The sequence below is a fragment of the Euprymna scolopes genome, chromosome 36 (genome assembly GCF_053919585.1).
Source record: "Euprymna scolopes isolate OS-2025 chromosome 36, ASM5391958v1, whole genome shotgun sequence".
Classification (NCBI taxonomy): Eukaryota; Metazoa; Mollusca; class Cephalopoda; order Sepiida; family Sepiolidae; genus Euprymna; species Euprymna scolopes.
Window position 1 is genome coordinate 62,226,569 of NC_136517.1, and position 25,398 is coordinate 62,251,966.

Consider the following 25,398-nt stretch of genomic DNA (forward strand, 5'->3'; position numbering starts at 1 on the left):
TTATAAAATAAAAATAAATTTTTTTCGTCAGCCATATATAAGGCAAATAATGATCTGTTAAAAACAAAGATTTACCCATTAAATACAAAACTTCTATTTCCAATCGATTTTATCAAATTTCATATTTAATCCGATCAACAGTCCTTGAAGTGATATTATTAATATCATAGAGACGGTAGGAGGAACTAATTTTTCGTATAGTTCCAAGATCTAACACAGCTACCCAAATTGCTAAGCACTAATTTAATAAATGATGATTTCTTTGACATTCAGCAGTAAATTAGATGGAATTTTCTCTTTCTTTAATTGCCTTTGGTTGACTTTTGACTCTAAAGAGAGAGAGAGAGAGAGAGAGAGAGAGAGAGAGAGAGAGAGAGAGAGAGAGGAAGTGAGAGAGAAAGAAAAAAAGGAGAGTTTGATTCATGTATTTAATAACGTCATAATTTTATACCTGTCGTTGTGGTCAATTAACTTACCATACTTAAAGACAGAATGTATTAGTTCAAACTTCATCCGGGTAAAGGAATTTTATTCTTATTTTGTTTCCAAATGAACTTAAATATTTCAGATTACAATATTAAGTAGATTGTTTAGTTTTAGTTTTGTTTTTTTTCTGCAATTTACAAACATTAGAAACTTGTACAATGGTAGACAGTTGAACTTGTGCATAATAAAAACGTCTGCGTTGTTTAATTGCAATTATTAACCTTAATGCTAGGAATAATTTTTTTAAAGAAAAATTTCACTTTGTAACTGATTCCTTTACAAAAGACATTTGTTAGAAAAACAAGAGTTTTAGCGATTTAACTTTAGTGGAATGAAACGATTCATACCTTCTGTATAGATTAGTTTTGTTCAACATATTGGATACAATTAAATTCAAATTTAATGGAAAAAAAAATAACCAAGTGCAACAAGCCATGTAAAAGGACATTTAGAAGATGTGTATGTCTGAATATTTGCGTAAGGCAACTTTAAACCATGATATTGTAGGCATCGTCGCTAACTTCCTGTAGGCTGTTCCAGAAAGCAAAAACATGGATAGAAAATGCTGTTTTCCTTCTAACCAGATGAAAGCTCCTATGATACATCTTTGGATGTGTCTTGCACAGACCTTCATTTAGCAAGGAGTTAAAAAATTCTTTGAAAGATACGATATTTAAATTGCTGTTGATGATGTCTTACATCAGAATCACATCCCCTCTGATTTTTCACGGCTCAAGTGAGATTTAATTATCCAAAGATCAGCAGCCATGATGACTCCTGCACATCCTTGAACTGTTTGGTCATCTACAGGCTGACCATGACTTCTGGCAGCCTTTTCCACAATGTAGCGACCTGAACCATAAAAACAAATACTTGACCAACAGTAAGTAATCTGCTAGTATTTTCTAAAATCACAATTATTTTAATAAATGGTTCTTTCATATGACGGAGGCGCATGCAAAAATTCATGTTTGATTCAGTGGTAGAAGTGAATCTTAACACTCGACTTTTATCATTAAATTTTAATTCAAGTGAAGCAATTGGATATTTAAAAGAATTCATGTTAGTGGACAAATAGATGATATTTGGTCAGCAATAATTATAAGAATCAATTGATTGTAGAAGTGAACGGATGCTATCACATATCAAAAAAATATAGTGCAGCCGACAGTTTTGTTGCTTGTAAAAGGCAGATTTTGTGAACACTCGGAGAAGCTATTTTGCAACTAATACTAGAACAGAGAAACTCTAAGAAGAAGACAGAGAAAATCACACATTTATTTAGTTTTGGCAACATCTGGCTGTGAAGTTATTAGTAACATCTTGTCGATGATTTATCCAACAGAATTAACATTTGATTCAATCAAAGATTATTCTAAGCAATATGCAGCCAAGGAAAAGATTGGTTATTCCTCAAAGAATAAAATTATTACCACTAAAAACGAATGTAGAGAACCAATGTTTAAATATTTACACAGATTAAACGATGCCAACAAATATTGTGAATTTCATCATTTGGGACAAGAAATTGAAGGTATTGTTACAGACCCAATAATGGAACCCAGCATTTGCTCTAATTTCCAGGTGAAATGGGCCCATTTATGAAACAATAGAGAAGCACAATATCAACCCTTTTTGAGTTATTTAATGCTGAATCGAGTAATTTTGAAAATCAATTTTTATGCTTCAAGTTATTTCTATCATCAAATTTTTATTCATGTTTTGATTTTGTTGTTCTGTTTTACAGCATATCAGCCACAGTTTCCGATATCTCTTCATTTCCCTGAAACATTTTTTTGAAGTCTGCAAACAACCAATAGTTGCTAAAGATTAGATCTGGAGAATGCAATATAATATTCGCTATACATCTTCCTTATCAAGATAATCAATCAAAAAATACCTGACAGATTACAAAATAGAGGCCAAAACTTTGCCTGCTGATGTTTGCATCTCTAATCACTTTGAACATATTTTACATGCTACTGTTGACCTGACTCCAGAATGAAGTGATAGATTGATGTTTATTCATTATTACATACTAATGACCCCTTTGTTGCTACATTGAAATAGTGGCAAACGATTATCAACAAGTTGTTCTTAATCAACTGGGAGTAAACACAGCACTCATTTGTCTTTGAACACAGCTTTCTTATTGACAAATGTTTATTCAAAATGGTGAATACATCCGGTCTTCTGATATCTTTAACTTTACTATCTCGCTCAACTTCAATTCATGGTAGGCCAAAATAACTGGTACTACTGCTGCTGCTGAATTTAGGCAACCTGAACATTCAGCATTTCTTTTTTTTTTTTTTTTTTTTGGAAAACTTGAAAAGTTTGCTTTAGAAATGAAAAAATGGTCAAGTGAACGAAAATAACGTTTATCCCTAGACTCATAAAAAACCCTGTGTTTTTGCACATTAAAAATTCTGATATTCATTTGCTTTCTGCAATATCGTGATTATTATTATTATTGTCATTATACACATTTTGTGTCCGGCTGTTGGTATTGCTAATTTTATACAGATAGGCGGATCATAAGAAATGAACATAAGTTTCAGCAAAAACCTAACAGCCAGCCATGGTTCTCTCCAGAATGTGCTGCTGCCATTGCGCACAGAAATCACTTTTTCCACTGTTTCCAACGTAATAGATGTATGAAAACTAAAGCCGCTTTCAGGACTGCCAGCAACCATTGTAAGAAAGTAATAAAGAACGCAAGAGAGTCGTATGCTCAATCTGTTAAGTCCAAAGTAGCTGAGCAGCGGCTTGATTCCCACCAGTTTTGGCAAATAGCAAACAGAATCATGAACAGAAGCGTGTGCTCCATCCCAACTATTATCAATGGACCTGAGGTAATCTCGTCAGCATCAGACAAAGCCAAACTCTTTGTCAAGAACTTTGCAGCTAATTGTACCCTTTGCGATCAAGGCTGCCAACCCCCAATATTTCCTCCTGTATCAGAAAACACGCTATGTGATATACGTATATCTGTACGTGATGTTGCCAAGCTAATCAAAAACCTTGATTCCAGTAAAGCAACTGGCCCTGATGGTATTCCAATTATAGTACTCAAAAAACTTCAACCTGAACTAGCGCCCATACTTACAAAACTGTTTAAACGTTGTCTTAAGGAGAATAGTTTCCCATCTCCCTGGAAAATTTCATCAGTATGCCCTGTATTTAAGAATTCAGGTGATCGCTCATCACCCTCTCAGTACAGGCCAATAAGTCTCTTGTGCGTCATGAGTAAGTTGCTGGAATCTGTGTTAAATACAGAAGTAATCAACCATCTCAACAAAAATAACCTTCTTAGTGACACTCAATATGGTTTCCGTTCTGCTAGATTTACAGCAGATGTGCTTACAGTTATATCTCATAGGATTAGCAAATCTCTCGACGGAGGCAACCTTTCTAGGGCAATTGCTCTTGACATATCTAAGGCCTTTGATAGGGTATGGCATAAAGGTTTACTTCATAAGATCTCTAGCTACGGTATTGCTGGAAATGTCTTCTCAATTATTAAATCATTTCTTTCTGATAGGTTCATAAGAGTAGTAGTTTAGGGGCAAAAATCAGAAGCTCACAGTATTAATGCCGGTGTCCCTCAGGGGTCCATCCTGGGCCAAACTCTTTTCCTGATCTACATTAATGATCTTCCAAATCACATCCTTACATCATTTGTAGACATCTATGCTGACGACACTACCATTTATGGTAGCACATCTAAGACAGTAAACGACCAAGTTCTCTCCAATTCTCTCTCCTCTGATCTTGAGCACGTAGTACAATGGGGTAAAGAATGGCTGGTTACTTTTAATGCATCTAAAACCAAGCTTCTCTCTTTACATCATCAACATTCTGATCCACATCTGACATCAATTGAAATGAATGGCTCTCGTCTTCAGGAGGCCTCAAGTTTTGACAAACTTCTTGGCTTGACCATTACTCCTGATCTTAAATGGAACACGTACATCAAATCTGTTGCCAAGGCCGCTGAAAAAATGGTGGGATCTTTCTATCGATCCGGTAGATATCTCACTGCTGATGCTATTCTCTATCTATATAAGAGCCAGGTACGTCCAAGGATGGAATACTGTTGCCACATCTGGGCAGGAGCTGCTAGAAAGGACTTGGCCTGCCTTGATAGAGTTCAAAATAGACTTCGTAGCCTCGTAGGAGATGTCCTTTTCTCTTCCTTGCAACCTTTATCTCACAGAAGAGATGTTGCGAGTTTGTCTCTGATGTATCGTTATTTTCATGGAAAGTGTTCGAATGAGCTTCAATCTATGGTCCCCCCTCGCCAAACTTTCACAAGAAACACTCGTCTAGCTGTAAACACTATCAATAATTCCCCCCACTCTTTATCTGTGCCTAAACCTAAACGTAGATTCCATGAACAAAGCTTTTTTTTAGAACTGCACGCCTGTGGAATTGTCTTCCGTTTTCCTGCTTTCCGGCTGACTACAATATGGTTGTCTTCAAGTCTAACGTAAATAAGTTCTTGATGAGCCGTTCCATATAAGTTATCAACTTTACCAAATTTTCATTACTAATGATTACTATAATGTCCAATTTCTACTGTACACTCTTTAACCCTTATCCTTGAGTGGCCTCTTGGCCTTGATAATGTGGTGATGCCTATGTAAAAAAAAAAAAAAAAAAAGCTATCAGCATCTTTTTTCAGTCTTCCAGCATTATCTGCAGGATTCTGGCAGTTCTAACAGGACAGTCTTTTGAAGTATTCCAACAATGCAAAGGATCTCAATTTTCTCAATTCACTTGTCAAATCCTTTTGTTGCACTCCTCAGGACTCTCATCAGAATAGGTACTTCTTCAATTTCCACAACATTTTTATCTTCCTTTTTAAGTCTTTGTATTTTTTTATCTTCTCCTTTTCTTTTTCCTCCACCGGCAATGCTATAGCAATGATTATTGCATTGTGTTCCGTTTTTTTTTCCAACAAGACTAAATCTGGTCGCCTTGCTTCAATCAAATTATCACATTGGATATTCATAATTTCACAATAATTTCACATTATCACTTCCCACCATCCTTTCTGAAACATGTTCGTACCATTTTTCACTTCATTCCAACTCTCTTTTCTTGCATATATTCCAATGGACCTTTCTTGCAATATTGTCATGCCGTCTCTTGTATTCCATTTGAGGTAACTTCTCACAACTACTGACGAGGTGTTGTACATTCTCACCTTTCTGTCCACACAGTCGATACACAGGGGACTTTCAGCCGTTTTGTCAATGTGATACTTCACATAATTTGTCCTGAGCACTTGCTCCTGCACGGCACATATTACAGCTTCTGTCCCAACTTTCAAATCACATTCTGACAATCATCGCCAGGTTTTCCCTTGTCCACTGACTCTGGTAAATCTCTACTGAACTGACCATGCATTTTCTTCTCAATCCATTTATTTTTAATTTTAAAAAAATTATAATAAAAAAAAAAAAAATAAATAAAAAAAAAACAGGCATGACCAAGTGGGGAGGGTGGTACACTGGGAATTGTGTAAACGACTGCATTTTGAGCGTACAGACAAATGGTACAAGCATAAACCCGCAACAGCACTCTAAAACGAGAACCACAAAATCCTATGGGACATGGACATACAGACAGACAAACCCATCCAAGCAAGAAGACCAGATGTCGTAATAATTAACAAGAAAGAAAAATCCTGTCAAATCGTAGACTTTGCTGTCCCAGCTGACCACAGGGTGAGTATGAAAGAAAAGGAGAAACGAAGCAAATACACAGAGCTAGCCAGAGAGTTAAAAGGGATTTGGATGATGAAGAAAATCAAAATAGTACTGATAATAGTAGGAGCACTAGGAAAAACTTCGAAAAAAAAAATGTGAGAAATTGGAATCGGAGGAATAACTGCAAAAGTACAACGACTAACGATATTGAAAACGACTGAAATATTAAGGAAAACCCCTGACTGCAGAGAATAATACAAGACAATATAACGAATAAACGTTACAGAGAATGAAGAACACCGAAACTGCATATTCACAAGTTCTACACTCCCCCCATCATACATCCCTCCCATTGTTTCATCACCGCCCCCCCCCCAAAAAAAAATGATAACAAAGGGCCGAGAAGGGTCAATAAGGTCTGAAGGACCGAGGAGCGAGCACCAACCAGACCTCGGCTGGACAAGCGCAAAGAGAACTGGGACCTTGGGGAGGCTGAGTGCCACTCGAATTCCAGTATAAACCAATGGTCACTACCAGCGAGAAATCAATGGTAAGCGGCTATTGTGAGGATGAAAATTCATTTGCAAATGCTACCGAAGGAGGTAGAGAGAGCTGGACGTCTGGGGAGACTTGTTGTCACTCAGCTTTCAGAGAACACCACAGGTTTCCAATCAGATCGTTTGTTGACTTATGTGAAAGCTCCATGTGAGCCAATGATAATATCTATCTTATTTGTCAGGGGATCACATAACCAGAGATCTAAGAATGCATATCTGTAAGAAGGAGAGGATGAAGGATCAAAGTAGGTCAACCAAAATAGTTTTTGACAATTTCCTAAATAATTTATTGTTGGTAATAGTAATGATTATCACATATAGTTTGTGTGTTTTCAACTGTTCTTAACTATTGCCAATCTTCTTTGTTTAAAAAAAATTTTTTTTTAAATGCAATTATCTCCTCACCCTCTTTTACTTTCCATAATTTGTCAGTTCTCAAAGATACTTCTGTCTATCAAAATAGAGATCAGTGCCTGGGTGTGGCATAGATTCACAGAAATTTTGAAAAAAAAAAAATGAAAACAATTGAGATGTTTTAAAAGTTTTTTTTTTTAGATAATGATTGACGAATTATTTGGACTACAATTCTCATCTTGGTCATTATACTCACAATGTTCAGACGATATAACTAGCGAGTTTTCCTAACGTAGACATTGTTAAACTCAAATTTTTGTCAAACACAAAAATCTGGACAAAATATCAAACTGAACTGTATATTTAATCCATGGGAGTAGAGTGTTCTCATTCTGTCAGCCAAAATCAAGTAGAAGTGTTAATTTTGTTATTCTTAATTATTAATGCCTGTGATAAGAATGAAATTTTCAATCAAGTCCCTAGAGAACTTATTCACTTAATCGTTGGGTCATATAAACAATTCTCGAATTAATTTTAGGAAATTTAGACTTAATCTTTTCTAAAAGTGTAGTTTTATTACCTATTAATATAAAATTAGGTACTTCTGCAGTTTATGGCCTGTGGTGAAACCAATGTTTCATCAGCATCTTTCAGCAGGTTACGTAAACCACTGACAGATGTCAGAACGTTTAGCCAAACAGATTGCAGCAGATGACATCTGGCAATCGTGGATTAACTATTATAACATTTTAAAATTTAAGAAATTGGTTAAAGTGATCATGAATTTCATCAAATTAAGATGGACGTTTCAGTCTCCTGAAAGAATTATTGACTTTTGTTAAAATATAAACTTTATAGACTAAAAGAAAAGTTGCAAAACATGTGCACATAATATTTAAGTTACAAAGAATAATTATGCTAAAGGACAAGTGTGCATGGCAGTGCACAAATGCCAAATGGAGGGATTGGACGTCAATACATTATGAAAATTTTTTTCCAGATCAGTTCAAACACTTGATCTAAACCTAGAAAAAAAAAATAACCCTAATCTCGTCGTTTGGGTTAAAAAGGAGTAAAAAATAAATAAATTGATAACTTCTTGTTTGCAAAAAATAATATATTTTATGAAAATTACCATTTAATATTTTTCTTGATTTAAATGTTTTTCTCCAGTTTGATAGCAAGTTCTTACAAAAAATACATATTTTATCATTAATTTTTCAGTATATTTTCTTTGTAGCAAAATAATAAATATTTTTTAATTAAAATTATCATACTATAACTGTTTTCTTCTCTATTTAAACTCTTTGATTGCATTAATAGTTTTTTGTTTGGCATCTCCTGGCTGTTTACATAATTTACCAGAACATGCAGACTTTAGCATGGGCTGTAAACTGCAGAAGTACATAAAATTACCTTATTTGTTAATCATTATTAATATTGTAATAATATGACTTTTTTATTATTAGTAAACCAAAAATTATTTACTATTAGTAAGTTTAAAGACAGATCATTTTACAATTTTGAAGAGTCAGATGTCAGCCATTTTTTTAAAATCTATTAATAGCAATAAATTAAAATGGCTGATTGTGCATAAACTATCATTTTTTTTTTTTAACACAGAATACATAAAGTATTCTTCAGTTTTAAAATCGAGTCATGTTTGAAAAACCTTCCATTTTAATTGTACTAATTAATCGAAATTCATAAACAAATGGATTCATTTATTACAAAAGTTCTATCACTTTCCCATCTTCCTGTTTGTCCTACTCTTATTCTACACATCATCTGTTACTATCCCTTAGGTTTATTAACAGCTGAAGACAATAAAGGAAAGAATAAAAACATTGATATAAAAACATAAATAAGAAAGAATATCAGAACAAGTTGTAATATTATTTAATTCATAGCTGGAAAGAGAAAGATATAGCAGAAATGGACTGATTTCGGATTTTGTATATATATATATATATATATATATATATATACACGCGGCATAATCGCGTTGACACACCGGTTCTCATCAGATCACCAAAGTTAAGCAACGTTGAGCCTTGTTAGTACCAGATGGGTGACCATTTGGGAATTCTAGGTGCTGTATGTGCTCTCCGTTTATCTCGGTATTTGTTTCCAGTCCACTTACCACTGGTATTTAACAATGTCGTCTCAGGAGAGGTGTGGTTGGAGATTGCGCACCACCTGCCACAAAAATGTCATGTGCAAGCAACCTTTCGTGGGTATCCATAGTCTGTCCAAGACTGAAGGAGCCTGCTTTTATATATATATATATATATATATATATATATATATATATATATATATTAGCATTGCAAATTCACTTTTTCTCTAATTCAAACAATCTAACCTGAATTCAACGATGATCCAATGGGTCAATTATTTTTAGTATGTGTGTGAATGTGTACGTGCATCTTAAAAATTCAAAAACTATTTTAAATGCATTTTTAAACTAGACGTTTTACAGTGATAATTCTAGCTTGTGTATCGAGCACTTTTCGAGAAACAATGAAAACTGCTATATAGTCAATTATACACTTACAGCTAATATATTTAAAACGTTATGTCATTATTAGGTAGCTCAGTGTTTCTTGTAAGTTTATCTATGAAAATCCGTAAAGAAAAAAATTAAAATCAGTTTAATTATTATCATTATTATTAGTAGTAGTATTTCATAGTAGTCTCAACTTTTGTATGTTTTTAGTTAGATTTTTTTCCCTTGAACATCAATTTCTTTGACTTTAGACAATAAAGTTGTACCTTAACACTTTTGCCATTTCTAACAGACCAGCCTTTTACAAAATTGGAAAAGAAATTGTCTCAATCTGATTAAGCCATTTATGATAGCATTTCAAGTACAATGGGAAATCACTAACTTCTTTACATTGTCATAGTCTAATTCCCGTTTCAAATTTTGATATATTTTTTTCATGTTTTTTTCTCTTGCACTCTGGTATCAAAAGGGCAGTCTATCTAAACGATTGAAAAAGTTTTCTTGCTTTTGTTTTGATAAATTATATCATCACCATTATTATCAGTATTTAGCAATGAAACAGTTACCTACTTAGTGTGAATTAATTTAACTGAAGGTGGGTGGGTTATACAACAAAAAAGATTTAAGTTAACTACAGTTATTCTCCTTGCATTATATATTTGTGATTTATGTGATTTTTTCTTTTTAATTTTTATCCTCACTTCTCATAATCAAATATTTATTATGTGTTTTGAATATATAATTAGACACAAAGAATTTTAATCTTAACTCATTCATTGACTTGTGCATATGAACAACGCCATTTGTTATTGGGATGAGCAATGAAACGTAATGCAATTTGTTTTTAACAAAATAAATAATTGATTAAAAAACTGCAAGAGAAAACAAATGTCAGAATTATCTGTTCTTAATGAGATTTTCAATATTTATTAATAGATAAATGAATGTTAATATAAAGTTTTTATTATATTTATAAAAACTTCTTTTTTTAAGATCATTTAAATAACTGGAATTCATTCCCACCCCACACACATGCCCGTGACAAAATATATTTTATACTCATAGTCAAAACACAATTTGCAAAGGAAGAGATTACACCCTGAAGGTGGGAATGAAAAAAAAGTCATCTTTCAGAAAATTTGGTACTAGTGTACGAAAGGAATCCAAATTTATGACCTCAGAAAATTTAGGTCACATGGTATTAAATGATCGGTGTTACTTCAAATGAATAGGATTGAATTATATATGGTTATAACCAGCATGAGATAGATTTGGAGAACACATAATGATGCAAAAGACCATTTAAGGGAAAGAAATATACTTAGAAGCGAAATTCCTTTGTTATATTTGTCAAAATATTTGACAGAGTATCATTTATTGGATGGGTTTCTATTAGCATTTTGTTTCATTTTCGAGTTTTGAGCGATTTTCAAGACACGAGATGACAGCCTCATTTCTGTCTTGTTTTAACTTAGCAAATCGACATTATTTGTGTGGTAGGTAGAAGAATAACTTACCTTGCGTTTGGTAACATTTGTTTCATTACCACTTTTTTGGTTCATTGTCTGTAGTAGTACATGCTTGATTTTTTTTTTTTAATTTTACTTTATTTCTGTTTGACTTTTAAGATCCATAAAATCACAGAGTTACAAAAGATAAAAATAACTAATTAAAAAACAGAAAATTAAATATTGTTTTGTTTCTAAATTTAAAAAAAAAAAAAAGGGATCTTTTGGTTGATTGAAACACCACACAAATCAAAAAAGATGAGGTTATGTCATTTGACGTAACACCAGTCAGTTAATAATACTATGTAACCTAAATTTTTAGAGATTAGAAATTTAGGACCCTTTTCGTACACTAGCACTGAAAATTATTTAAAAAATCGGAAATGTAAATGCAATAAAATATTTTAATGAATTGAGAGCTTAAAATACTTTTCAATCATTCATTTTTTTTCAGTTTGTTAATTAATTAAGCTTGTTAATTAAGTTATGTGAAAAACTCCAAAAGTGGTTCTTGATAAATATTCAGCATTACAAGAATGTAATCAAGAGTCAGGGTAAGTTGAATAATCCAGGGTAAGGAGTTGAGCCCTCCCCTCCAACTCTGTATAATGAAAAAGGATGCTTTGAGTTACCATCAACTACAGTTGATCAATTTATTTATTAGCATTCACCTTCTTGATCTTATTGCAGAAAACTCAAAGTATAAAAAGCTTCATTAAAAACATTTTCTTCCCGATTAAATTAGATTTAAACCATAAATAAATGATCTTAAATGGTAGAAATTATAAGAAATTTGAACACATTTTTCTTATTAAAAGAACTCTCTAATTAATTCAACAAAACTTTTAAAATATATAATTGGAAATACAGTAGTCGTTCATTATAATTGTAATAGGATGTAATAGAAAGTTTATGATTCCATAGACATTGAAGTTTGCATAGAAATACATTTTATTTGAGCTGTGCTGGAAAAACAGCTAAAATTCGATTTTTACAAAAGATGGCACCTTGAGAAATTTATCATTATTGGCAAATTAGGGAAGCCAACAAGATAAATCTTGCACAGATGGTGCCTTAGCTCCAACCAGGCAGGAAAACGAGATTGTTTAGGTGTTGTAAGAACTAGTTCAATAATTGCCGTGTTCTTACACCAAGACTGCTGATTGGCTGGTGGTCCAATCACTCAGTGGTACACCTGTCTATTTATAGCAAAGGGAGATTTGTGTAAGCTTTAGTCTCAAAAAAATTTCTACCATAGCCATTTGATTGATTTGAACATCCGGCCATTTCCATTTATTAAATCTAAAAGGCTCAAGAACATTTTGCTATCATATTTCCAATTAGTGAAGACAGTCTTAACATTTACAAAAGACGATCCTAACAAACCCATCTCCATCTTGCAAAATAATAAAATATCAGGTGCCTTCTAAGAAAAAGAGTCTCACATACCCACCTAAAAAAGTCAGTTAATCCTGAGGGTTTTTTGATGGATACTTTTTTTCTGTCTTTCTCTTTCACCCAAAACAAAGTATAAAATATAAAGGGCTACTATTTGAGATAGTGTCTAACGAGGGGATATGGGTTGTTGAGAAGCAAGATGTCTGTCCATAGAACATTTAAACTTCTGCAGGTTAGTATGGTCAGGGAAATAAGAAACAGGGCAGGGGAATTTTGAAGTATAGCAGTCTGAAAGAAGAAACTATTCGAGTAGAAGGCTTTTCAGCATCTAATTCGACTTCACCAGTGAAGAGGTGGAATTTTGCTGCTTGTTGGGTTGATCGGGTATATGTACGCTGAGGGGGAACAGTGCTATGAGTTTAGTAGAGCACATTCATTTCATCAAAGTACTTGTTAAGTCTCAGCTTGTCTCTTTTCCTCTTAGATATCTCTGCTCTCGAGAAATCGACTCTAAAACTTCTTGATTTTTATTTCTCATCAAATCTTTTTGGGGTTCATATATTAAATCCATTGCTCTTTCTGCTTTTCGTAAAATCGGTTCTTTCTATAGCTGTAAACATTCTCTCACACCTGAGGCTATTTTCTATCTCTACAAATCTATCAGACCATGTATGGAATTCTGTTGTCATATTTGGGCTGGTGAATATGTGTCCCATTCGAAGGTTCTTAATAAATTACAGAAACGTATCTGCAATTTGATTGCCCCCCCCTTTCTTCTTCACTGCAACCTCTCTTTCACAAACGTGATGTTGCTAGTCTCAGTCTTTTCTACAAATACTATTATGGCGTGTGTTCTTCAGAATTGTCTGATCTACTCATTGCTTCTTTTGTTTCAACTCATTTGACACGTTGATCTAGAGGTCACCATCAGTTTTAATACCTCCTTGTAATACAACTTCCGATTCCAGTAGCTTCTTTCCAAGGACTTCAAGGTTGTGGAACTCTCTTCTTGGTCAGTTTTTTTTCTTTTATTTACAGTCTTGGTCTTTTCAAGACTAAGGTCAATAGGCATCTCCTGTTTTTGCAATAATCACCTTTCTTTTTTGTTAGCTCTTTGCATTAAGTGACTTCATGCCTTGTCTTGAGCGATTTTCATTGAAGAAAAAAAAACAACCACAAGAATACGACATTGTTGCAATTTTATAGATCATTTACTCATTTCTCAAAGATAATCTCTATCATAATAATGTCATGGCTGCATCATCTCTAGTTATTTTTTTTTTGTTCTCCTAAACTTGTTCCCCTCCCCATACACATGCTGACAGTAATGAGATGTTTTTGGTAAAACAGAAGAATAACTGGTAATTACTAAATCACAAGTGAAATGTCCCCTACAACAACCGACACCCATCCCTCCTTTTGTAACAACAACTCAATTATATCAGCCTGTTTTAGACACATGCTAACAGATTGGTGATTACAGCACAAACTGACAGCCTATCAAATTAAAGTTTATCTTATTACTTGTTAAAAGTACCTACAGAGTTTCTTAAATTTTTCTTCTTTGCATGTCAATTCAACCAAAACTAGTTTATAAATTTATATTGTAATGAAAGCAAAACGATTTCATCTAAAGTGTTATTTTCACAATGTTTCAGCTGATGAATTTATATATCTATGCCAACAGATAAATCTATATAAATAAAACAGATGTGTGTGTTTGTTTATAAATATTTAACTGATAAACTCTTAAACTACTGGTTACATAACACTGAAATTAACAGAAAATAATAATCATATACCAAGGATTGTTTATAATGAGTAAAATCTTTGTTTGGATAAATAACGCGTACAGAAATATGTCGGCAAATCGAAATGCAATATGTACATTTCCACTTGCCAACATATTTTTACTTCTTTTTGCGCATGCCCAAATGCAATTCATTTGTTAAAATCATTTAATATTAAATTTTTCTTACCTATCTCTTGATTTCTTCGTTGGTAGATGCAGCTGCCACATTAAAGGTTTGGGTTTCGATTCTAGCTGATGACACCCAAGTCATTTTTTTTTTTTTTTTAATTACTTCAATTTCCACCACAGTAATTGGCTTAGTTTCTCTAATTACACAGATGCAGCTGGTAGCATGATACATAAATTTTCTATATCCCATTCCCTGATACAGCCAGTAACATTCCCAACCCATTTGTCAGATTGACAGGAACAGCAAGCCTCAATTCTAGATCTATTTCCGACCATAGTTTCCGAGGATTGCGTAACATTGCCCATTTGGGAATGCTGATCATGCTGTAATAATGATAAACATAACCCTAAACTCTCGACCCCAAGTGAAAGAGTCATTACTCAAGACGACAAGATACTTCAAGAAGGCTGACTGGGAAATCATCAGGGATCACATCAGAGATGTTCCATGGGAAATATCTTTTCTCTTCCTGCGGAACAGTGTGCAAACGATACCACTGAATGGTTCAAAGCAACAATTGCTGCTTTGAACCATTCAGTGGTATCGTTTGCACACAAGTTCTATAGCAAACCTCACTTTTCTCAATGGTTCACTTCTATTTGTGCAGCTGCCATTGCTCAAAAGCAGCATGAATACAATAGATGTATCCAACATAAGTCCAGTACAAATAAACAAAAGTATATAGAAGCTAGAAATAATTGATAAAAGAAGATATACCGAAACCACTAGAAAACGAATTGAATCTCAGAAATCAGGAACTCATGATTTTTGGAAAATTAATAACAGTGTAGTAAATAATGGGCAATCAACAATTCCTCCACAATCCAACAACCTTAAGGTGGAGAAGCAATAAAAAAATAATTAAAATAAAAATATTAGGTACAATATAATATTCAATAGAGAATTGGCTCTGTAATAATAAATATGAAATCTACATGAATTAAAATATATTTAAGCGTATTTTGTGACTGCTGAGCACTCTTTGCTAGGAACAGATAAAGTTTTACTGGGAGATCGCTGTTTTGAAAGAACAACAAAATTAGTAGTAACATAAAAAAACAAAAAAAAAACGATTCCTTGAAAAATACTCACTTTTAATTGGTTAAATACTTAATTCTGATTCGTTATCAATATCGGACTACTACCAACTACTCACTTTGGAAGCAGTGTAGCCAATTTAGCAGTTTTACCGCTAGATCGGGAGATTTCGTTTGCAATCTAGCGGCTAAATTTTGATCTAGCAGCTTTTTTTTTTTCTAGAAATTCTAGAGATTTTTCGACACTGACACACCTGCAATTTTAGATTTAAAAAAATAAAGAAACGCGTTTGAAAATACTTTAAAACACAAACTTAACTCATTCAGGTAGATAGAAAAGTAGCATTTATTGCCTTTGGTAACAATTATTTAATAACTATTTGTTTTTTTTTCACCATTTTTTTCTTTCAGTTAACCATTCTTAAAACTTGCCATAAATCGATTTTTCCAAGTACATTTTAGGGGGGGGGGTCCAGCCTCTATAGTTTAAAATACAATCTAAGCATTCCCCTTAATTTAAAAGTATTGGTGAAAATGTAGAAAAGTTAACAGTCGAAAATTGTAAAAAAAAAAAAAAAATATACCAAGCACAGTAAAATTTATCTGCCGACCTGTATAGTTTTAATGTGCTAAAAACTAAGTTTTTTCTAATCTCAAAATATGTTGTTCAAAGTGGTTTTGAATAAAACCAACATATAACAAAAAAAAAACTATAAGAATAAAAAATACTATATAAGAATAAAAAAAACTATAAGAATAAAAAATACTATATAAGAATAAAAAAAAAACTATAAGAATAAAAAATACTATATAAGAATAAAAAAAACTATATAAGAATAAAAAAAAATATATAACTAAAAAACAAAAAAACAAAAAAAACACAAATGGTCGCTTTTCGTTTAACGGGTGATGAGGCTAAGCTAATGTCACTAAATATAGTTTGCAGGTGATATCAGAAAATAAGTTTGTGTAGGCATTAAAAATATTTCTCATCTTAAAACATTATTACATGAGGAGTCATTTCGTTTATTTATTTTACCCATCGAAACTCGAGAAATGCACGATTAATATGTGTAAACATTCAATGAGTAATAATGAAGATGGCTGCCACCCAGAATTTCGTAGAGCAAGTAGCAGCATTGACGTTGCGATCAAAAACCAAATCTAAGTAAAACAGAATGGCAAAAACTAACAATATATTATTTAATTATTGGAATTCTTTTTGAGATGAGTATCTGGTATATTCATGTATTTATTTTTTTGTGAATTATTACCTTCATTTTTTTATAGTTGTTTCACAACGTTTCGGCCAACTATTCCTCTGGTGAGACAACAACAACTATGGAAGGCAGTAATTACTGAAGATACAGTTGAAAATTCAGCATCCCTATCCCATCGTGGTTCACAACCTGACAAAGGTCAGAGGAAAAGATGGCTGAAACGTTGTGAAACAACAACTATTAATACAAACATGCAGATAATAGTCTGCAAATAAAAACTAAAAAAGTAAATAAATAACAACTAAAAAAGTAAATAAAACTAAAAAAGTAAATAACAACTAAAAAAGTAAATAACAACTAAAACAGTAAATAAAAACTAAAACAGTAAATAAAAACTAAAACAGTAAATAAAAACTAAAACAGTAAATAAAAACTAAAACAGTAAATAAAAACTAAAACAGTAAATAAAAACTAAAACAGTAAATAAAAACTAAAACAGTAAATAAAAACTAAAACAGTAAATAAAAACTAAAACAGTAAATAAAAACTAAAACAGTAAATAAAACTAAAAAAGCAAATAAAAACTAAAAAAGTAAATAAATAAAAACTAAAACAGTAAATAAAAACTAAAAAAGCAAATAAAAACTAAAAAAGTAAATAAAAACTAAAAAAGTAAATAAAAACTAAAAAAGTAAATAAATAAAAAGTAAATAAATAAAAACTAAAAAAGTAAATAAATAAAAACTAAAAAAGTAAATAAATAAAAACTAAAAAAGTAAATAAATAAAAACTAAAAAAGTAAATAAATAAAAACTAAAAAAGTAAATAAAAACTAAAAAAGTAAATAAAAACTAAAAAAGTAAATAAAAACTAAAAAAGTAAATAAAAACTAAAAAAGTAAATAAATAAAAACTAAAAAAGTAAATAAATAAAAACTAAAAAAGTAAATAAATAAAAACTAAAAAAGTAAATAAATAAAAACTAAAAAAGTAAATAAATAAAAACTAAAAAGTAAATAAATAAAAATTAAAAAGTAAATAAATAAAAACTAAAAAAGTAAATAAATAAAAACTAAAAAAGTAAATAAATAACAACTAAAAAAGTAAATAAATAACAACTAAAAAAGTAAATAAATAAAAACTAAAGTAAATAAATAAAAACTAAAAAAGTAAATAAATAAAAACTAAAAAAGTAAATAAATAAAAACTAAAAAAGTAAATAAAAACTAAAAAAGTAAATAAATAAAAACAGGTCAAAAAATGGCAATGAAACAACTTATTAATATTTCTATAAGTAAAACGAAATTAAAAAGAAAATAATTCAAACAACTTTTATTTTTACTTATGTAGAATGAATGTATAAAAAAGATGAAAAATAATTTAAACAACATTTATTTCTAACAAAATTTTTTTTTAATTTAAAATTGCAAATAATTTAAGCAATTTTTATTTTTAAGTTAAATCCTTATTTAAAATAAAAAATAATTATGCAGGAAAGGATTTCGCCGAATTTATTTGTACCCACTTGGTTCATTTCGTTTTATTCAATCTTGGTTTTTGATCGCAAGGTCAAGGCTGCTACTTGCTCTACGAAATTGTGGGTGGCAGCCATCTTCACTATTACTCATTACTGAATGTTTACACATATTAATCGTGCATTTCTCGAGTTTCGATGGGTAAAATAAAAACTTTACTTGAAATGACTCCTCATATAATAATGTTCAAGATAAGAAACATTTTTAATGCCTTAATTTTTTTTCATATCATCCGCAAACCCTATTTAGTGACATTACCGGAGGATTAATTCCTGAAAAGTTGTAAACAAATGACTTATTTTACCACTAACCCTAAGTTCGAGTTGCATTTCCAAATTTAGAGATCATGGTAGTCATAAATTTTTTTATACAAGTTTTCAAGAATGAAGTCCCCTAATGGTTAAGCAACAAGCAATATGTTATTTTTTGTATAGACAGCCAAAAGAAATTAAATAAAAATATGTAAACACAGTTTTAGCATGTATAAAAGATACTTGAATTTTAATGCATTTGGTATAAGGTATTTGCTGAATTTTGTTATTGTTTACAATTTCTCGACTGTTAACTATTCTACACTTTAACAAATGACTGTTGTTATTACTTGCTTGCCTCCCAAAAGAGCCAACATTCATGATTTTATTTATTTTTACTAATTTTTTCAACATTTATTATTACATTTAATTGTCAGTGTGAATCAGCTTTTCTAAGACGCAGCATATGTCACCACTTCAGCAAAGTTTATTGCATTTATTTTCAAGCAAATATTAAAAACAGAAAGTTTTCCACGTGTGAAAAAAATATATCTACTTGCCTTCCTACGATGGCAAAATTAGACACAAGGTCGGTTTTTAATGTAGTAAAAACCTTGCTATCCCCAAAAAGAGGCATTCTGGATTGGGGCAACATTTTTTTAAATCCTCAATCTTCAAAGATTTTTTCTTCATTGACCAAGGACAGAAAAGATAAAGTATAGTATAAAAACAGATACTATACTTAAACGTTATTTTTATTTGGAAAAGTAAAAAAATAATACAAATAAACCGAAAGTAAAAAAGATTGTAAAATTGGTATATATTTAATCGTAAATTTTTTCATTTTAAAAATATTTAAAGCAGACAAAAATATTGTAAATCATGAGAGGGCATGAAAAATGCGGCACAATTTCATGTAAAGTAACATTATTTATTTCATGTAAAGTAACATTATTTATTTCATGTAAAGTAACATTATTTATTTCATGTAAAGTAACATTATTTATTTCATCATTTATTTCATGTAAAGTAACATCATTTATTTCATGTAAAGTAACATCATTTATTTCATGTAAAGTAACATCATTTATTTCATGTAAAGTAACATCATTTATTTCATGTAAAGTAACATCATTTATTTCATGTAAAGTAACATCATTTATTTCATGTAAAGTCACATCATTTATTTCATGTAAAGTAACATCATTTATTTCATGTAAAGTAACATCATTTATTTCATGTAAAGTAACATCATTTATTTCATGTAAAGTAACATCATTTATTTCATGTAAAGTAACATCATTTATTTCATGTAAAGTAACATTATTTATTTCATGTAAAGTAACATCCTTATTTCATGTAAAGTAACATCCTTATTTCATGTAAAGTAACATTATTTATTTCATGTAAAGTAACATTATTTATTTCATGTAAAGTAACATTATTTATTTCATGTAAAGTAACATTATTTATTTCATGTAAAGTAACATCCTTATTTCATGTAAAGTAACATCATTTATTTCATGTAAAGTAACATCATTTATTTCATGTAAAGTAACATCATTTATTTCATGTAAAGTAACATCATTTATTTCATGTAAAGTCACATCATTTATTTCATGTAAAGTAACATCCTTATTTCATGTAAAGTAACATTATTTATTTCATGTAAAGTAACATCATTTATTTCATGTAAAGTAACATCATTTATTTCATGTAAAGTAACATCATTTATTTCATGTAAAGTAACATCATTTATTTCATGTAAAGTAACATCCTTATTTCATGTAAAGTAACATCCTTATTTCATGTAAAGTAACATTATTTATTTCATGTAAAGTAACATTATTTATTTCATGTAAAGTAACATTATTTATTTCATGTAAAGTAATATTATTTATTTCATGTAAAGTAACATTATTTATTTCATGTAAAGTAACATCCTTATTTCATGTAAAGTAACATCCTTATTTCATGTAAAGTAACATCCTTATTTCATGTAAAGTAACATTATTTATTTCATGTAAAGTAACATTATTTATTTCATGTAAAGTAACATAATTTATTTCATGTAAAGTAACATCCTTATTTCATGTAAAATAACATCATTTATTTCATGTAAAGTAACATTATTTATTTCATGTAAAGTAACATCCTTATTTCATGTAAAGTAACATTATTTATTTCATGTAAAGTAACATTATTTATTTCATGTAAAGTAACATTATTTATTTCATGTAAAGTAACATCCTTATTTCATGTAAAGTAACATTATTTATTTCATGTAAAGTAACATTATTTATTTCATGTAAAGTAACATTATTTATTTCATGTAAAGTAACATCCTTATTTCATGTAAAGTAACATCCTTATTTCATGTAAAGTAACATTATTTATTTCATGTAAAGTAACATTATTTATTTCATGTAAAGTAACATTATTTATTTCATGTAAAGTAACATTATTTAATTCATGTAAAGTAACATCCTTATTTCATGTAAAGTAACATTATTTATTTCATGTAAAGTAACATTATTTATTTCATGTAAAGTAACATCCTTATTTCATGTAAAATAACATCATTTATTTCATGTAAAGTAACATCATTTATTTCATGTAAAGTAACATTATTTATTTCATGTAAAGTAACATCCTTATTTCATGTAAAGTAACATTATTTATTTCATGTAAAGTAACATTATTTATTTCATGTAAAGTAACATTATTTATTTCATGTAAAGTAACATCCTTATTTCATGTAAAGTAACATCCTTATTTCATGTAAAGTAACATCCTTATTTCATGTAAAGTAACATTATTTATTTCATGTAAAGTAACATTATTTATTTCATGTAAAGTAACATCCTTATTTCATGTAAAGTAACATTATTTATTTCATGTAAAGTAACATTATTTATTTCATGTAAAGTAACATCCTTATTTCATGTAAAGTAACATTATTTATTTCATGTAAAGTAACATTATTTATTTCATGTAAAGTAACATCCTTATTTCATGTAAAGTAACATCCTTATTTCATGTAAAGTAACATTATTTATTTCATGTAAAGTAACATCCTTATTTCATGTAAAGTAACATCATTTATTTCATGTAAAGTAACATTATTTATTTCATGTAAAGTAACATCCTTATTTCATGTAAAGTAACATTATTTATTTCATGTAAAGTAACATTATTTATTTCATGTAAAGTAACATCCTTATTTCATGTAAAGTAACATCCTTATTTCATGTAAAGTAACATTATTTATTTCATGTAAAGTAACATCCTTATTTCATGTAAAGTAACATCCTTATTTCATGTAAAGTAACATTATTTATTTCATGTAAAGTAACATTATTTATTTCATGTAAAGTAACATTATTTATTTCATGTAAAGTAACATCCTTATTTCATGTAAAGTAACATCCTTATTTCATGTAAAGTAACATCCTTATTTCATGTAAAGTAACATTATTTATTTCATGTAAAGTAACATCATTTATTTCATGTAAAGTAACATTATTTATTTCATGTAAAGTAACATCCTTATTTCATGTAAAGTAACATCCTTATTTCATGTAAAGTAACATTATTTATTTCATGTAAAGTAACATCCTTATTTCATGTAAAATAACATCATTTATTTCATGTAAAGTAACATTATTTATTTCATGTAAAGTAACATCCTTATTTCATGTAAAGTAACATTATTTATTTCATGTAAAGTAACATTATTTATTTCATGTAAAGTAACATTATTTATTTCATGTAAAGTAACATCCTTATTTCATGTAAAGTAACATCCTTATTTCATGTAAAGTAACATCCTTATTTCATGTAAAGTAACATCCTTATTTCATGTAAAGTAACATTATTTATTTCATGTAAAGTAACATTATTTATTTCATGTAAAGTAACATCCTTATTTCATGTAAAGTAACATCCTTATTTCATGTAAAGTAACATTATTTATTTCATGTAAAGTAACATCCTTATTTCATGTAAAGTAACATCATTTATTTCATGTAAAGTAACATTATTTATTTCATGTAAAGTAACATTATTTATTTCATGTAAAGTAACATTATTTATTTCATGTAAAGTAACATTATTTATTTCATGTAAAGTAACATTATTTATTTCATGTAAAGTAACATTATTTATTTCATGTAAAGTAACATCCTTATTTCATGTAAAATAACATCATTTATTTCATGTAAAGTAACATTATTTATTTCATGTAAAGTAACATTATTTATTTCATGTAAAGTAACATTATTTATTTCATGTAAAGTAACATTATTTATTTCATGTAAAGTAACATTATTTATTTCATGTAAAGTAACATTATTTATTTCATGTAAAGTAACATTATTTATTTCATGTAAAGTAACATCCTTATTTCATGTAAAGTAACATCCTTATTTCATGTAAAGTAACATCCTTATTTCATGTAAAGTAACATTATTTATTTCATGTAAAGTAACATTATTTATTTCATGTAAAGTAACATCCTTATTTCATGTAAAGTAACATCCTTATTTCATGTAAAGTAACATTATTTATTTCATGTAAAGTAACATCCTTATTTCATGTAAAGTAACATCCTTATTTCATGTAAAGTAACATCCTTATTTCATGTAAAGTAACATTATTTATTTCATGTAAAGTAACATTATTTATTTCATGTAAAGTAACATCCTTATTTCATGTAAAGTAACATCATTTATTTCATGTAAAGTAACATCCTTATTTCATGTAAAGTAACATCCTTATTTCATGTAAAGTAACATCATTTATTTCATGTAAAGTAACATTATTTATTTCATGTAAAGTAACATCCTTATTTCATGTAAAGTAACATCATTTATTTCATGTAAAGTAACATCCTTATTTCATGTAAAATAACATCATTTATTTCATGTAAAGTAACATTATTTATTTCATGTAAAGTAACATCCTTATTTCATGTAAAGTAACATCCTTATTTCATGTAAAGTAACATTATTTATTTCATGTAAAGTAACATTATTTATTTCATGTAAAGTAACATCATTTATTTCATGTAAAGTAACATCCTTATTTCATGTAAAATAACATCATTTATTTCATGTAAAGTAACATTATTTATTTCATGTAAAGTAACATTATTTATTTCATGTAAAATAACATCATTTATTTCATGTAAAGTAACATTATTTATTTCATGTAAAGTAACATTATTTATTTCATGTAAAATAACATCATTTATTTCATGTAAAGTAACATTATTTATTTCATGTAAAGTAACATCCTTATTTCATGTAAAGTAACATCATTTATTTCATGTAAAGTAACATTATTTATTTCATGTAAAGTAACATTATTTATTTCATGTAAAGTAACATCATTTATTTCATGTAAAATAACATCATTTATTTCATGTAAAGTAACATCCTTATTTCATGTAAAGTAACATTATTTATTTCATGTAAAGTAACATCATTTATTTCATGTAAAGTAACATCATTTATTTCATGTAAAGTAACATCCTTATTTCATGTAAAGTAACATCATTTATTTCATGTAAAGTAACATTATTTATTTCATGTAAAGTAACATTATTTATTTCATGTAAAGTAACATCCTTATTTCCAGGTTTTTTAACGGTTTAGGACTCGAGACTTAAATATTTTTTTCTACAGAAGATAAATTCTGCAGGTTTTACTTTTAAAGGTGATTTTGTGAGTGAGACTTAGGGCTAGACAGATAATAAAAATTAGTTACCTGTTCCAAAAAGTTAGACTGTCCTAAAAATGAGGAATCATTTTAATCAAAATTTATATGAAAAAAATGATCCCTCCTACTTTACATTCTAAAATATTATTTCGGAATATTCACACATAATCGCCTAAAAAAGCAGAATCTCATCTGCTTTTAAATAGAGATATAATTTATAATTTAAATTGACAACCTACTGGTATCCCTTTATACATATATTCTCAAAGATTTTCATCTTGTACTATTCTTCCCATTTACACATTTGTTCCATTTTTATCTATCCTCCCCAATCTCCTCTTCAGAATGATTCTAAAACTTATCAATTAATACACGTATAAATGTGGTGCCTCCATTTTGCAGATTTCCTTTTTAATTTTTATTTTGCAAATATTAATTTTTCTGATATTTGCAGAGGATTTATTCAGAAATAATCAATATTTAGGTATGGTATTATTGTGATGTTTAATCTATCTATATATAGTGAACGTGTCTGTATACATTTCCCTACGCAATAACTGTCAATTTTTAGTCTACAGACTCGAAATTTGATATACAGGGTACTGAGATTTTGGGAAATCGATGTGATCGGTTTTTAGCCAGAAATTTGGCGATTAAGGGGTCAAAGTTCAATGATTTGACCTTTGAGAACTCTACCAAACTCTGACAATTTTGGGTCTACGCACTTGAAATTTTAGATATAGGTTCCTTGGACATGGATCTAACTTAACTTGATTTGAGCCCAAAACAATACATTTTAAGGGGTCATAATAGGGGTCATGCAGTCTTTTCCAAATTACTCAGACAATTTCTGGTCTAAATATTTGAAATTTTACATAAAGGGTATTCAGAGATAGAGCAAGCTTTTTCACACCAGTTTGGGTCGAAAATTTTTAGTTAGCAATATATGTATGTATGTATGTATGTCTGCCTTAAACTTTCAATAGAGGCGACGAATTTTACCAAGATCAGTATCGTTTTAAAGTTCGACCTTTTATACGACAAATATCGAAAAATTGGCTAAAAACATTAATATCTTCCCCTTCAACTAGGCACTTTTCTACAGAGGGGGGTCACTTTTTTCG

The 25,398-nt window shown here is 29.4% G+C and overlaps 1 protein-coding gene and 1 pseudogene across 2 annotated transcripts in view; one reads left to right on the forward strand and one right to left on the reverse strand.

Annotated features, from left to right (window-relative positions):
• The window catches only part of LOC145260535 (uncharacterized), a 452,053-nt gene that overhangs the window by 290,678 nt on the left and 135,977 nt on the right, over positions 1-25,398 (reverse strand). The window lies entirely within an intron of this gene.
• Positions 9,102-9,218, forward strand: LOC145260903 (5S ribosomal RNA; annotated as a pseudogene).